Raw genomic sequence first — 11,458 nt, 5'->3', positions numbered from 1 at the left:
CTCCTGGGGTACCTTATTCTGGCCGATGGATTCAATCTTTATTTTGAGGGGCAGCCAAATACCCCTCCCCCTTCCCTTAGTAGGCAAGATCTAGGGCAGATTTTGCTGCAGGAGGAGAGGCACTCAAGAGTCATCTTCACTTGTAATTACCTATCCAATTAAATCCAGGCACCCAGCCATCCTTCCAAACAGAGGCCGAGGGCTGCAATCCACTGTGCACTTTGTGAGCTTGCAGCAGCTCAGACCAGCAGCCGTACTGTGTTTAGTTTAGGTGATTTTTGGGGAGTGGAGGGGGTGATTTTTATTTTTTAAAGAAAGGAGAGAAGAGGATACTGGGTAGATGCTGAGTGATCCTAGTGTCCCTGGGGATATTGAGCACCGGGGGGGAAATCACCTTCCTGATGACTCAGAAACAGGAAGTGGTGACCCAGAGGCATCTCACGAAGGGGAGGCAGGCACACATGCGATGACATCACTTCCTCCTTTATGAATGTGGGGGTTTGCGAGTGGAAAAGGGAGCAGAGAGAAAACAATCAAAAGGAGAGGACCGCGGGGCTCCTGCGTGTCCTTGCTCACATCCTCACGTCCCCAGCCCCTATTCCTGCCCTTCCGTCACAGGGCCGGCACCTAGACAGCTTCTTCTCTTTCACCCTGGGGCCCTGGCTGGGAAGAAAGAAACTAACAAGGCTCCTTTTGAGCCCTTCTGACCAAGGACAGAGCTAGATTCACAGGTAAGTACACTCAGCAGAAGCCACCATGCTGCTGATGGGAATTCTCTTTCAGAAGAGAACCGTCATCTGAAACCCCCCACTCCTCACCGGGCGCCAGGACCCAGTCCAGCACTGGGAGCATGGGGATGCTACATGCAGCAACAGCCAGCAGCCTGGGCAGAGCAAAGATGCAGAGACCCGAGAATGTGCAGCAGAGTGTCTAGAACTTCGCCGAACATCTGGCAGGTTTGAGGGGAAGGAGTAGCGGGGAATAGACTTCAGAGCTAGGGGTATCGTGACTACAGGACTAGCTAAAAACTAAGGACCAAAAGGCCCTTCTTGCTCTTTCTTCCCCAAAATGGGAACCAAAGATCAGAGCCCTGAGTGAGCATGCCCATTTCGTCCCATGAAACCAAGCAAAAGAGGGCCTCACTTTTCAGTCTCTGCCAGGGGCTCTGCTCTCCCACACGGCTTCTTCCACTGTAAGTGAGCAACTCTGTCCCAAAAACGCCCTGACTCTGTAGAAACTGCTCTGCTTGTGCTGTCTCATCCCCATCCCCACCTCCGGGAGTGCCGCCAGAGGTGGGGATCCCCAGCAGAGAGCGGGCGGTGACCTGGTTGGAAGGAAGTCAGAGGAAGGTAATCAACCCTGCACGTGGAGCAGCCTGCTCCCTGCCTGCTCTCTCCACGTGAGTTCAGGATGAAACATGAGGACCCAATCATAAATTCTGTGAAAGTAGAAAGGCCAAGAGAACAGAGTATCTCAAATCCGCCGCGTACTCAGAGAAGTCTGGCCTTGTGTCTCCCCACATTTGTCTTTTTCTGCTGTCTCTTCTAGGGGAGACCAAACCACCAAGAAGCAGAGCCAGCTTTCTGTGTGAGCGAATCATGTCAGCCAATCTATATAAAAAGACTGGCAATCTGCAACTGACCTAGTCTGCAACCAAATGGCTGCACAGCCATGTGTCCCCAAAGAGCCATTATTAGGAAAACTAAAAAAGGAAGAGCCATAGTCCAAAATCTTACCCTTGGAAGGGACTGATAAAAAACCTGGGAATGCCTGGTCCTAGGGTGTCCCATGTCCCCCTGGTACCATCACACTGTCCCCAGCGATCTGAGCGCCCCACCCCCTCCCCCACCCACGGGGCCGTGGCTCACCCATTCCTCCTCATTCGAGCAGGACAACCAAACTGGAGCAGAGTCGAGGCGGTAGCTGGGGTGGGGGACCTGGTAGACAGAGCCACCGTCGAGTAACTATGCAGTGAAAGGGGCTCACAGGACAAGCATTAGGAGAAAGAAAATAACTTCATCAGAACAATGGGAGGTGTCTCCCGCGTGTCATTTCATCTGATCCCCACACTATCGCCAGGAAGTCTTATCACTGAAAAAACTGAAGCTCAGAGAAGCTGGACGACTAGCCCTCCACCGCAGAACCAGTCACCAGCCGAGGCGAGGCCGGACCCAAGACGCCACTGTGCTCGCTTTCCACTACACTCTGTTATCTCTGAGGACAAAGTGACAGAGCTGCAGATATGGGGCAATGCCTGGGGTGCCATGGAAACCTTCCTCAACAAAATCTCTCTCTGCTCCTGTTACTGAACATGAAACTGGACCACTGCATAGTCATTCCTGGGGGTCTGAAGAAGGTTTTAGAGTTTTTACTTAGTCAACACAAAGCGATTAGATTTCTTCGACTTGACGAAAAAAAAAAAATCTAATTCTGTAGAGACCAAAAGTAGATTAGTGGTTGCCTCAGGCTGGGGCTTGGGCAGATTGAAAAGTGAGTGACAGCTAATGGGTCTGGGGTTTCTTTCTGGAGTGCTGAAACTATTCTAAACTTAGATACGGTGACAGTTGTACAACTCTGCAAATATACTAAAACTCATTAAGTTGTATGCTTCGAACGAGTGAATGTGTTGATATATGAATTACGGCTCAATAAAGTTGTTTAAAAAAGAAGTTAAAAATGTAATTGTAGTACATACGCCAAATAGCAAGAGGCACCAAAGTTGTTCAGAATGAGAATAATCAATTCTAGTTGGAGTGTCAGAGAAGGTAGGATCGATTGTATTTTGATAGATAAAGGGGAAATATCCATTTCTCCACGTTGGATTTCCAGGTTGGAAAAACTTGAGCACAGGTGCGTGAGGAGGCACGAATGTGTGAAGCATGTCTAGGAAATAGTGAGCTAACAAATGAAACCCTGTTTGGCGTGCCGACACAAAGACGACTTACAATACTGTATCAGCCAGCTATTGCTGTGTAACAAATACTCCAGAGCTCAGCGGCTTACGACAACAACAACCATTTAGTTGCTTACGGTTCCGCAGTCTATGCTAGACTCAGGAGCATGGCTTCTCCTCCACCCCACAATCACCTCGTGGTTCCACCAGGACTGGAAAATCCAAGGTGGCCTCACACACAGTCTGGCACCTCAGCCCGAATGACTACAACCAACTAGCGGCTAGATGTCCTGCTCCCTCTCCTCACGGTCTTTCATACTCCAGGGCTTCTCTTTCCCCCAAGAACTCACAACCTCAAGGAAGCTGGCCCAGGTTTTCTCGCACAGGATTCAAGACAGCAAGAGAGCAAAAGCAAACACCACAGTGCTCCTTATGGCCTAGGCCACAACCCGCACAATGTCACTTCTACCATATTTTTATTTGTCCAAGCAAGTCATAAGGTCAATCCAGATCTGGCCAGGGAGGGGACTACACAGGGTATGAGTTCAGGGAATTGTGACTCATTGAGCATCTACCACAAATAACAAACAGTAAATCCTACACCTACCTGCCTTGGGAGAGCTCACTGTCCGATGACTTGGCTAGCTTAAAGGGCATGTAAAGGGGAAATATGTCTAGGAACGTAAGACTGGGAACACAGCGCAGAGGACACTGAATACGAAGCTAAGGAGTTAGGATTTTAGTCAAGTACTCTTAATAAAAGTGCAAAAACCCCTAAGAAGAAGGGATAGTTTAAGCCTTTATCAGCCAGCATCTTAGAAAAAGTTGCTAAGATGTGTGCAAGTAAGAACCCTGGGTCTAGCTAAGAAGCGATGTAAGTTGCACGGACTGTGTTCCTGTCACCTACTTCGGACAAACTCCACGGCTTCACGGAGGAGTGTGGACCGCAGCTGAGGTTCCCCTGCCTGCGCCCCGTGGTGAAGACACACTCCACAGGCTCGGTAGGAAATGCTGCTCACTTGTCAGCCTTATTTCTCTCTTCGGTTCTCCTACCCTTCCTTCATCAAGATACTGTCTGCATCTCCAGATCGGTGGGTTATAAAATATTGGAGCTGGAATCACAGCTTAGGGAATGAAATAAAGGAAAGCAAAGACAAGAAAGAAGTCTTCAGACTCTCAAACGGAAATAAACAACAAAGAGAAAACTGAAAACTACTGATCCAATTTAATTAACTACTTAGATAATGGCTCTTCCTTTTCTGAGTCTCTCTCTCCTCGCTTCACATTTGACTCCCCTTAAACCCAGGGTAACAAGAAACCTGAGCCTGCTCAGGCCCCGCAGTTCTCCTGATGACCTGCTTCACGTGCAGATGGCCACCTACGGCCCCAAATAATAGACCAAAGCCATAAAACGTTGCCGGTGACATCTAACAAATTGCACCAAGAGCTGCGGCCCACCCATTTTCACCAACGGGCAACCAAACTTTTCTCCTCCAAAGACTCTGAGTCCACTCAACAGTGACTTCGTCGAGGTAAAGCAATTCCTGGGAACAACTAAGATGCCTGCAAGTCGGTGAGCCTCTCCACACGCAGGCGTATCAGGACCCCTAGCAAAGGTTACCATCCCTTTGACATCCCCTTATTAAGAAATCGCTCCCAGGGTGGCCATGGGGGACGAGAGCATTGCATGCGAGGAGGAGACCAGCAGTGCTCAGCGGTACCTGGCAACGCATGGCGTCACTTCCCTCAGGGCGTCCTTGTCCAAAGCAGGTAAAGTTGCAGGTCTTCGCCCGCCCCTCATAAAGCCCAGAGTCTCCCGCCGGAACAGCCCCCACTCAAGTTTTCTTTCCCCATCACAAAAGTTTCCCTACGCATCTAAATGACCCCTTCGTCTCCCTTATTAAAACTATGATGCCCAGATCAGTGCGAATTCGGCGCGCTACGCCTGCGGATGAATGCATGTGTGATAAGGAAACTTCTGAGGACAGAAAGGAATGAATGTGTCCTGCTGGCAGTTCGGTAAGTATGGAGGACAGACAAAGGAGACATTTGGAGGCTGGTGATGAATCAGGATTTCCGGAGAGTTTTCTTATCTAAAGAAAAGTTGAACCGGGGAGAGAAAGGGACGAGGAAAGAGCATGAACTCTGCCTAAACTCTGACATGTCACTCCTCCCGCCCCTTCCAGTCGCAGGCCCGTGAATGTCAACCACCTTCTGTGCACACAGGATTACCGATCAAACAGGCATGCAACGAAGAATGAGAGCCACATGCCACACACGTAAACAAGTCACACATCGCATTCCTACACAACTTATTCTGAAATACCCAGAGGTGAGGATTATTTCCATTTGAAATCATCTGTGACATCACTCGCCAAATGTGACAACCGTAACTTTCCATTAAGACAGCGAACACTCGCTCAGGCCTTTGGGGCCACGGTGAGATGCCAAGGGCTTCAACGTAAAGGGAGGGAAATAAAAAAGAGAAGAAACAAAACACTCACACTTGACAAGTAGCACCATCTAGAGGATGTACGAGGTAAAACTATTCTTCTAGCAACTACAGACCGGGGGAGCGTTCACTCGTGAGAGCTGAACGCTGACCTCTCTACCCTGGGCCACAATCACAGCAGCCTGGTCCTAGACGATTGTGAGTCTGCGTGAGCTGTGCTGGGCAGCGACCCCTGATGTCCTGTGCCCAGGTCCGGGCATCCATTCAACACGTCGGAGCAACACCAGAGTCCAGAAAACTGCCTGACAGACACAGCAGATAGTAGGACAAACATCGCGCGATTCCACTTATATGAGGCATCTAAAGTAGCCCGACTCCTGGAATCGGAGATTGGAGTGGTGGTTTCCAGAGGCTGGGGGAGGGGGAGGGGAGCTGTCGCGCAAAGCGGGTGAAGTTGCAGGTCGGCGCGGCGAAGACGCTCCAGCCAGCTTCAGTGACCTGCTGCCCGCGCCCAAAGGAGCGGACTGTGCTGGGAGACGTTCGCGAGGAGGGCAGACCTCGTGCCGCGCTCCCATCAGACAGACGCTGAGGACAGAATTCCTCCTGGGGTGGAGGGTGGACGGGGGGACGGGCACTTCTGCCGTTCTGGGAAAGCAAACCATGGAAGATCCACAAACCCGAGTCTAAATAAAAGGAGGTTTTTTGGCGACTGAAGTCGGAGTTTTGTTTTGAACTGCAATCTTTTCGTTTCCGAAAGGCCTGAGTTCTCTCTGCCTTTCGTTCCAGACTGCAACTCCCACCGTGAGGCGGCAGAGCTCTTTCCTGGGGGTTGCCAGGTGTGCCCACCGGCAGTGAGCAGGGAGGGGTCGGCGCAGCGCGTCTCCCTTCGGCCCCGGCGCGGCGGCGGGGGAGGGGAGAGTCCCCAGGCTTAGGGCCCCGGCAGAAGTTAGCGGGGAGGCAGCAGACCCACTACCTCCCAAGTCATTAAAAGAGACTTAAAAAAAAAAAAAAATCCATGTAATCCAATCTCTCATTTTAGTGGTGAGAAAAATCGAAGCTCGGACTTCCTCCTGCGTTTTAAAACGTAGGTTTTATCATTATTCAGGCCTGGGGAGGCCCACAGACCAGGAAAATTGCCACTGAAAAGGCAGTGTGTGTGTGACTCACAGTTCCCAAGAGGAGGGAACAGTCATGCCATGGGGAGCAGGGGACACACGGGAAGCGCCAGGGTCCTTCAGGAGGAAGGCTTAGGACAGGCTGGTGAGAATAGTTTCGTGGGCTCTGGGGCATAGGGGCTGTCTGGAGTTGTACCTAGATTCTGGTACCTGGCCCTGGGGTGATTAGGGAAGAGGGGTAGTGGCCAGGAGTGTGAGAGCCTGATAAAGGAGAAGGTTGAAGGAATGGGTCCTGGATTGGTGGTTTGGATACAGAAGGTATGTTCCCAGGTGACCCCTTTACTCTCTCTAGGAATCAGCCAGCCCTGAGAGGGGCAGTCCCGCCAGGGTCAGCAGGCCTCCCGAGATCAAAGCATCAGAAACACACCGTTACTACCCCCGTCACACAGCACACAGCAGGTTTAATGACAGACAGGTATGTAGGAGCCAGGACTAAGATCAGCGGCAGCCCCCTGCCTACCCCACGCCTAATCTGCCTGCCTCTCCATCTTTCAAGCTCAAGACACTTTTTTCTTAAGACGCTTATTCATTTGACTTTGGAAGGCTCATTTCTCTGACTGATAGTGCAGTTTTCTGCTCTTAGAGCTCCTTCTTTCCTAACTCCAGGGTCATCGCCTGCACATTGTACACACGATCACACTGCTCCCGCCTGGACCTCACGCCCCAGCCGCCAGGCTTTACCCAGACCGTTTTGGACTCGGCGAACAAGCACACAGTGAGGCAAACCCCACGGAAAGGGCGCCTTCAGCCCTCAGTGTTCTCCCAAGGCTGGGCAGGACTGGAGAAGGCAGTTCTAGGTACTGGGAGAGGCTGGCCCCGGAGGGTCAGGCAGGCCTTTCCCATCACACTTCAATGAGATGTCTCTTCCCACGAGGAACGAGGCCCAGCCCCACGGGACGCAGGACCGTGAGGTCCAGCAAGCATCACCTGGGCAGCGCAGGTGCAAGTCACAAGACTCTGCCCCCCAGTCAGGGAAGAGTGGGACAGACACTGCCAGGTAGTCAGAGCAGGAGGACGGGGGGAAGTGGGCTCCTGGTACAGGTACAAATGTCCGCATCCAGCACAGTGCCTAAACAGCACTCGGCAAATATGGAATGAATAAATGGACAAATGACAAAAACATACTGGTGTAGAACAACAGCTCAGGCTGTGGAACTTGGAAAAAGAGCCCGGTATAAGGCCCAATTCATATATCATACATCACGGTGGAGAGGAAGCTGCGCGAAATAAGGCAGAGAGGCCCGTGGCTGGCGAACACGTCCACACTTTGCGTGTGTGCATGTGCGTGGGGGGGAGGGTGGTCTGGGGTGGGGGACTGTTACAGACCTGAGCCAGTTTAGAGTGCTTCTCCTGAAGTAAAGTTAGTCTGAGAACCGGTGCTGAGCCAAGCCTGCAGTGGAGGTCGAGGCTTTCCTTGCAGAAAAGCACCAGCAGGGGATGTGGGGAAAGGGTGGGGTTAGGGCTAGATTCGGGTTCAGGCAGCAGAGGGATGGGAGCCGGTGTCGTAAACAAAAACAAACAAAAATGCTAGTGCCATATACTTCTGAAAGCATAAGGAGATTATAAGTAGCTTCAGGCTTCAGGGGTGTTTAGGGGCAGATTGAACATCCCAAAGCCACTTTTTTCCTGCCAAAAGAGGCAGCTCTCTCCCTTGCTTCCCAGTACTCAAACCCATATTGCCATCCCCAGTGTGGGGGAGAGAGATTGATTCTCAGTCGACTCATGTTTGAATGTCCCCAGTACCCATGCCACTGAACATGTGTGACGCTGCTGAGTTCTGTGTAATCAGAGGGGCACTGGGCAAGTCACTGTTCACCATCACACAATTGCGCACACAGGCAAGCTCACCCGTGTGCAAGCTGCTGCACTAGGCCCCAGTCATTCCCTCGTACCAAAACATGTAAAGTGTAGTTAAAATGTAAAAATGCATTCTAAAGGTATCACAGTAAGTCGGTATTAGCAACCGAGAGGTCATCTTATCAGAGGCAGATGTGAAGGAGAACATCCCTGATTCCCAGCCGCCCATTCCACGGCACAGGTGTGACTTCAGCAACTCAACTGCTCGGGTCATTATCCCATATTAAGCCATCGGATCCCGTGAGACCTATACTAGAAACAGGGCTGCTTCCTGCCCCAGACAGGGCCCATCTCGAAAATAAAAAAGACATTAAAGATTAAAGGGGAAAATTTTTTAGAAGGGTCCCCCTTCCCTCGAAGTCAGGGTCAGGGCCTGGAAGCCCCAGATGCCGGCTAGTTTGGGTGGGATCTGCTTTGCAAGCACATCTCTTATAGTCCTTATATTCTCTGCTTAATCTAACCCTTTGCTCTCTCTACAGCAAAACTCATTGTTCCTTTGAAGTTCTAGCTTATCCTAGATAAGGGAAGGGAGAGTTGAATGTGGAGAAGCAAATCCCTGAGCCTACAGGTTCTACCCTAAGATGGCTATACAATGTAAGGAGCAAGACTGAGATGGCTTTATCAGTAACTCCTCTTCATCAGGCATCAGGACCTTCTCCTTCCATGTACAAACCCTGGGGAGTCTGGATTTTGTCTTATTAGAGGAGGGGCCATTCCTTTACCATCGACTCAGACGTATGGGACACAGAACCACTACATTGTCTGTTTTTATGCCAATTCCATACTGTTTTGATTACTATGGCTACGAACTTATTGCTATAGGACCTCCAGGACGGGCTCGTGACTGAACCGAAGAGGTGAATGAGAGGCGAAAGTCCAGAAGAGTCCCTAAGTGCACCGGTAAACTGGCCACAGACATGGACAAGGTCATTTCTGGCAAAATATGGTTTCAGGGCACAAAACTAAACAGGACGCCACCACTGCCAAACGTCAAAGGAGGACAAGGAGAAGAATTACAAAGAATTTTTAGACTAAGAATTCAAAGGATCTGGGTTCTAGATCTGACTCTCCTAAACAACTCCTTGGTAACCCTGCACAACTGATCAGAGACCCACTCATGAGGATAGAGACAAGAACCCACATCTGACTATCAGCAACGCCTGGGGGCTTTTTCATAAATACCGATTCCTGGTCCCAAAGACAAACCTGCTCAGTTCGATTCTCGGCGGGTGCATCCCGGATCATTCTCAAGGGCAGCCTAGGTCTGAAGGTCGCTCAACTAGACGACCTCCCGGTGGGCTCCCCGCTCTTTCAGAAGGCTCCAGCCGGCAGAACCCTCCAGGCGCGCGGAAGGACCTCGTTTCTAGGATCCAGCACAAACCAAGCCGGTGCATTACGCAACTTCCCCAGCAGAGGGCAGTGTTGGCTCAAAGTTTACCCAAGCATCTTTCTCCGGCCTTAGGTTTTCATCTTACCCTACAGCATTGTTTTAGGATTTCTTTTTTTATAATAAAAAAAGGTACCAAAAATTACCTATAATCCCATAACTTGTTTAAATTTATAAAGTACACTCCACCTATCCATCCGCCTCCCAGTTAGTGACTTAACATTTCTTTTAAGTCAAAATAAGCCTTCCTAACTTGTTTAAAAACACTAATCCATTATGCATTTACACACACACACACACACACACACACACACACATCGAGCTCTTTTTTTTCTAAATGTGAAATCGTAATATTTTTTGGTCAACAACTCACATTTTTTCACTTAAAAAATATATCATGCACGTCTTCCAAATTCATACATTTTTAAATGGCTACATGCTATCTCATTGTGTCATCACCAAAATGTCTATTAATGAAGATCAAGGATTTTGTAGATTTTCAGTTACAAATACCAATCCAATTACCATTCTGGAGCATAAATCTTTGTGTAATCAGGCATTTTTTTCTGTAGAATACAAACATAAGATTAAGTCAAGGATATATTCATTTTTCTTTACTTTTTGTGGTTGATTTGTTTTCCTGTTTTGTCAAATATTGAATAGTTTTAAAATAATGCTAAGAATAAAAAATTATACCAAATACCCAGAAAACAATTTTTTTAGTCTAGCATGATGTTTAGTGTCGTTATTGTTGCTGTTAGAAAATTGGTTTAATTCAGGTATTTTTCTAACTATGAGCACTTTTTGAGACATTTTCTCATGGTCACTAAAACATTACATGAGTACAAAACAATATATTTTAAAATATTTCATCATTAAAATCTGTTCGTGTTGCTTCTTCTGTCTTACCAAAGATAATTAAAAATTATAAATATTTCTCTGTTTCTCACATTCATATACAAAATCAGGAAAACAAATACACAGGCCCTTTGTCGCATGTGGTGCTGGGATTACTTCTATTAAAAACTGCACGATAGAGATTTCGTCCTTCTTGCTGAGGGTCCACACACTGTGGGTTTCTCCAAGCCCTTCTGTTCTGATTGGGCAAAAAGGTATCATTTAGTTCCACACATGGAGGCTGAGTTATTGCCAAATCAGACCCAGGTTCTAGGCTTCAGTGAGGTTCCAATATGAGACAAAAATCTAAATGAGGGTGTCAATGGGGAGACCCTCTGTTTAAAGAGGCATTGGGGAGTTTTTCTCCAATAAGGTTTTTGTTGAATGTGATGCCATGATCTCAAAGGCAAGAAACAAAAGAAAGGACTGGATTTAAGCCGAAAAGAGTAGGGAGGGGGAGATTCATGACAGTGAGATTTCAAAACCCTCAGTGCCTTCTGAACACCCACCCAGCACTGAAGGCAGGCACCTCTGAACAAGAATAAAACTTGGGTGCACAATTTGGATAGGAAAAAAAGTATGAAGATGTTCTTAAGAGATTTCTCTTACATCTAAGCAGATTAAAAGTTATACGATAATACTGGATTTCGCAAAAGAACAAAAACAAAACAAAACAAAAAAGGCAGAGTGGTGGCTTGCTGGAAGCCTGGCGGACAGCAAACGCTGGCTTGATTTTTCCCTAAAGACCTGGGTTTGAGGTTTTCCTGGAGAGAACCACAACCCTTCTCTCTACTGTT

At 48.6% G+C, this 11,458-nt stretch overlaps 1 long non-coding RNA gene across 1 annotated transcript; it reads left to right on the top strand.

The window, feature by feature from the left end:
* Positions 1 to 501: 501 nt before the first annotated feature.
* Positions 502 to 2,617, top strand: LOC120606654 (uncharacterized). The gene is made up of 2 exons (XR_005653939.1): positions 502 to 731; positions 1,549 to 2,617. It is a non-coding gene; the product is annotated as an uncharacterized LOC120606654 (long non-coding RNA).
* The last annotated feature ends 8,841 nt before the right edge of the window (positions 2,618 to 11,458 follow it).

This window comes from Pteropus medius, unplaced genomic scaffold (assembly GCF_902729225.1).
Source record: "Pteropus medius unplaced genomic scaffold, Ma_sr-lr_union100, whole genome shotgun sequence".
NCBI lineage: Eukaryota > Metazoa > Chordata > Mammalia > Chiroptera > Pteropodidae > Pteropus > Pteropus medius.
The sequence above is the reverse complement of the archived record's forward strand: the minus strand, read 5'-3'. Positions and strand labels throughout refer to the sequence as shown.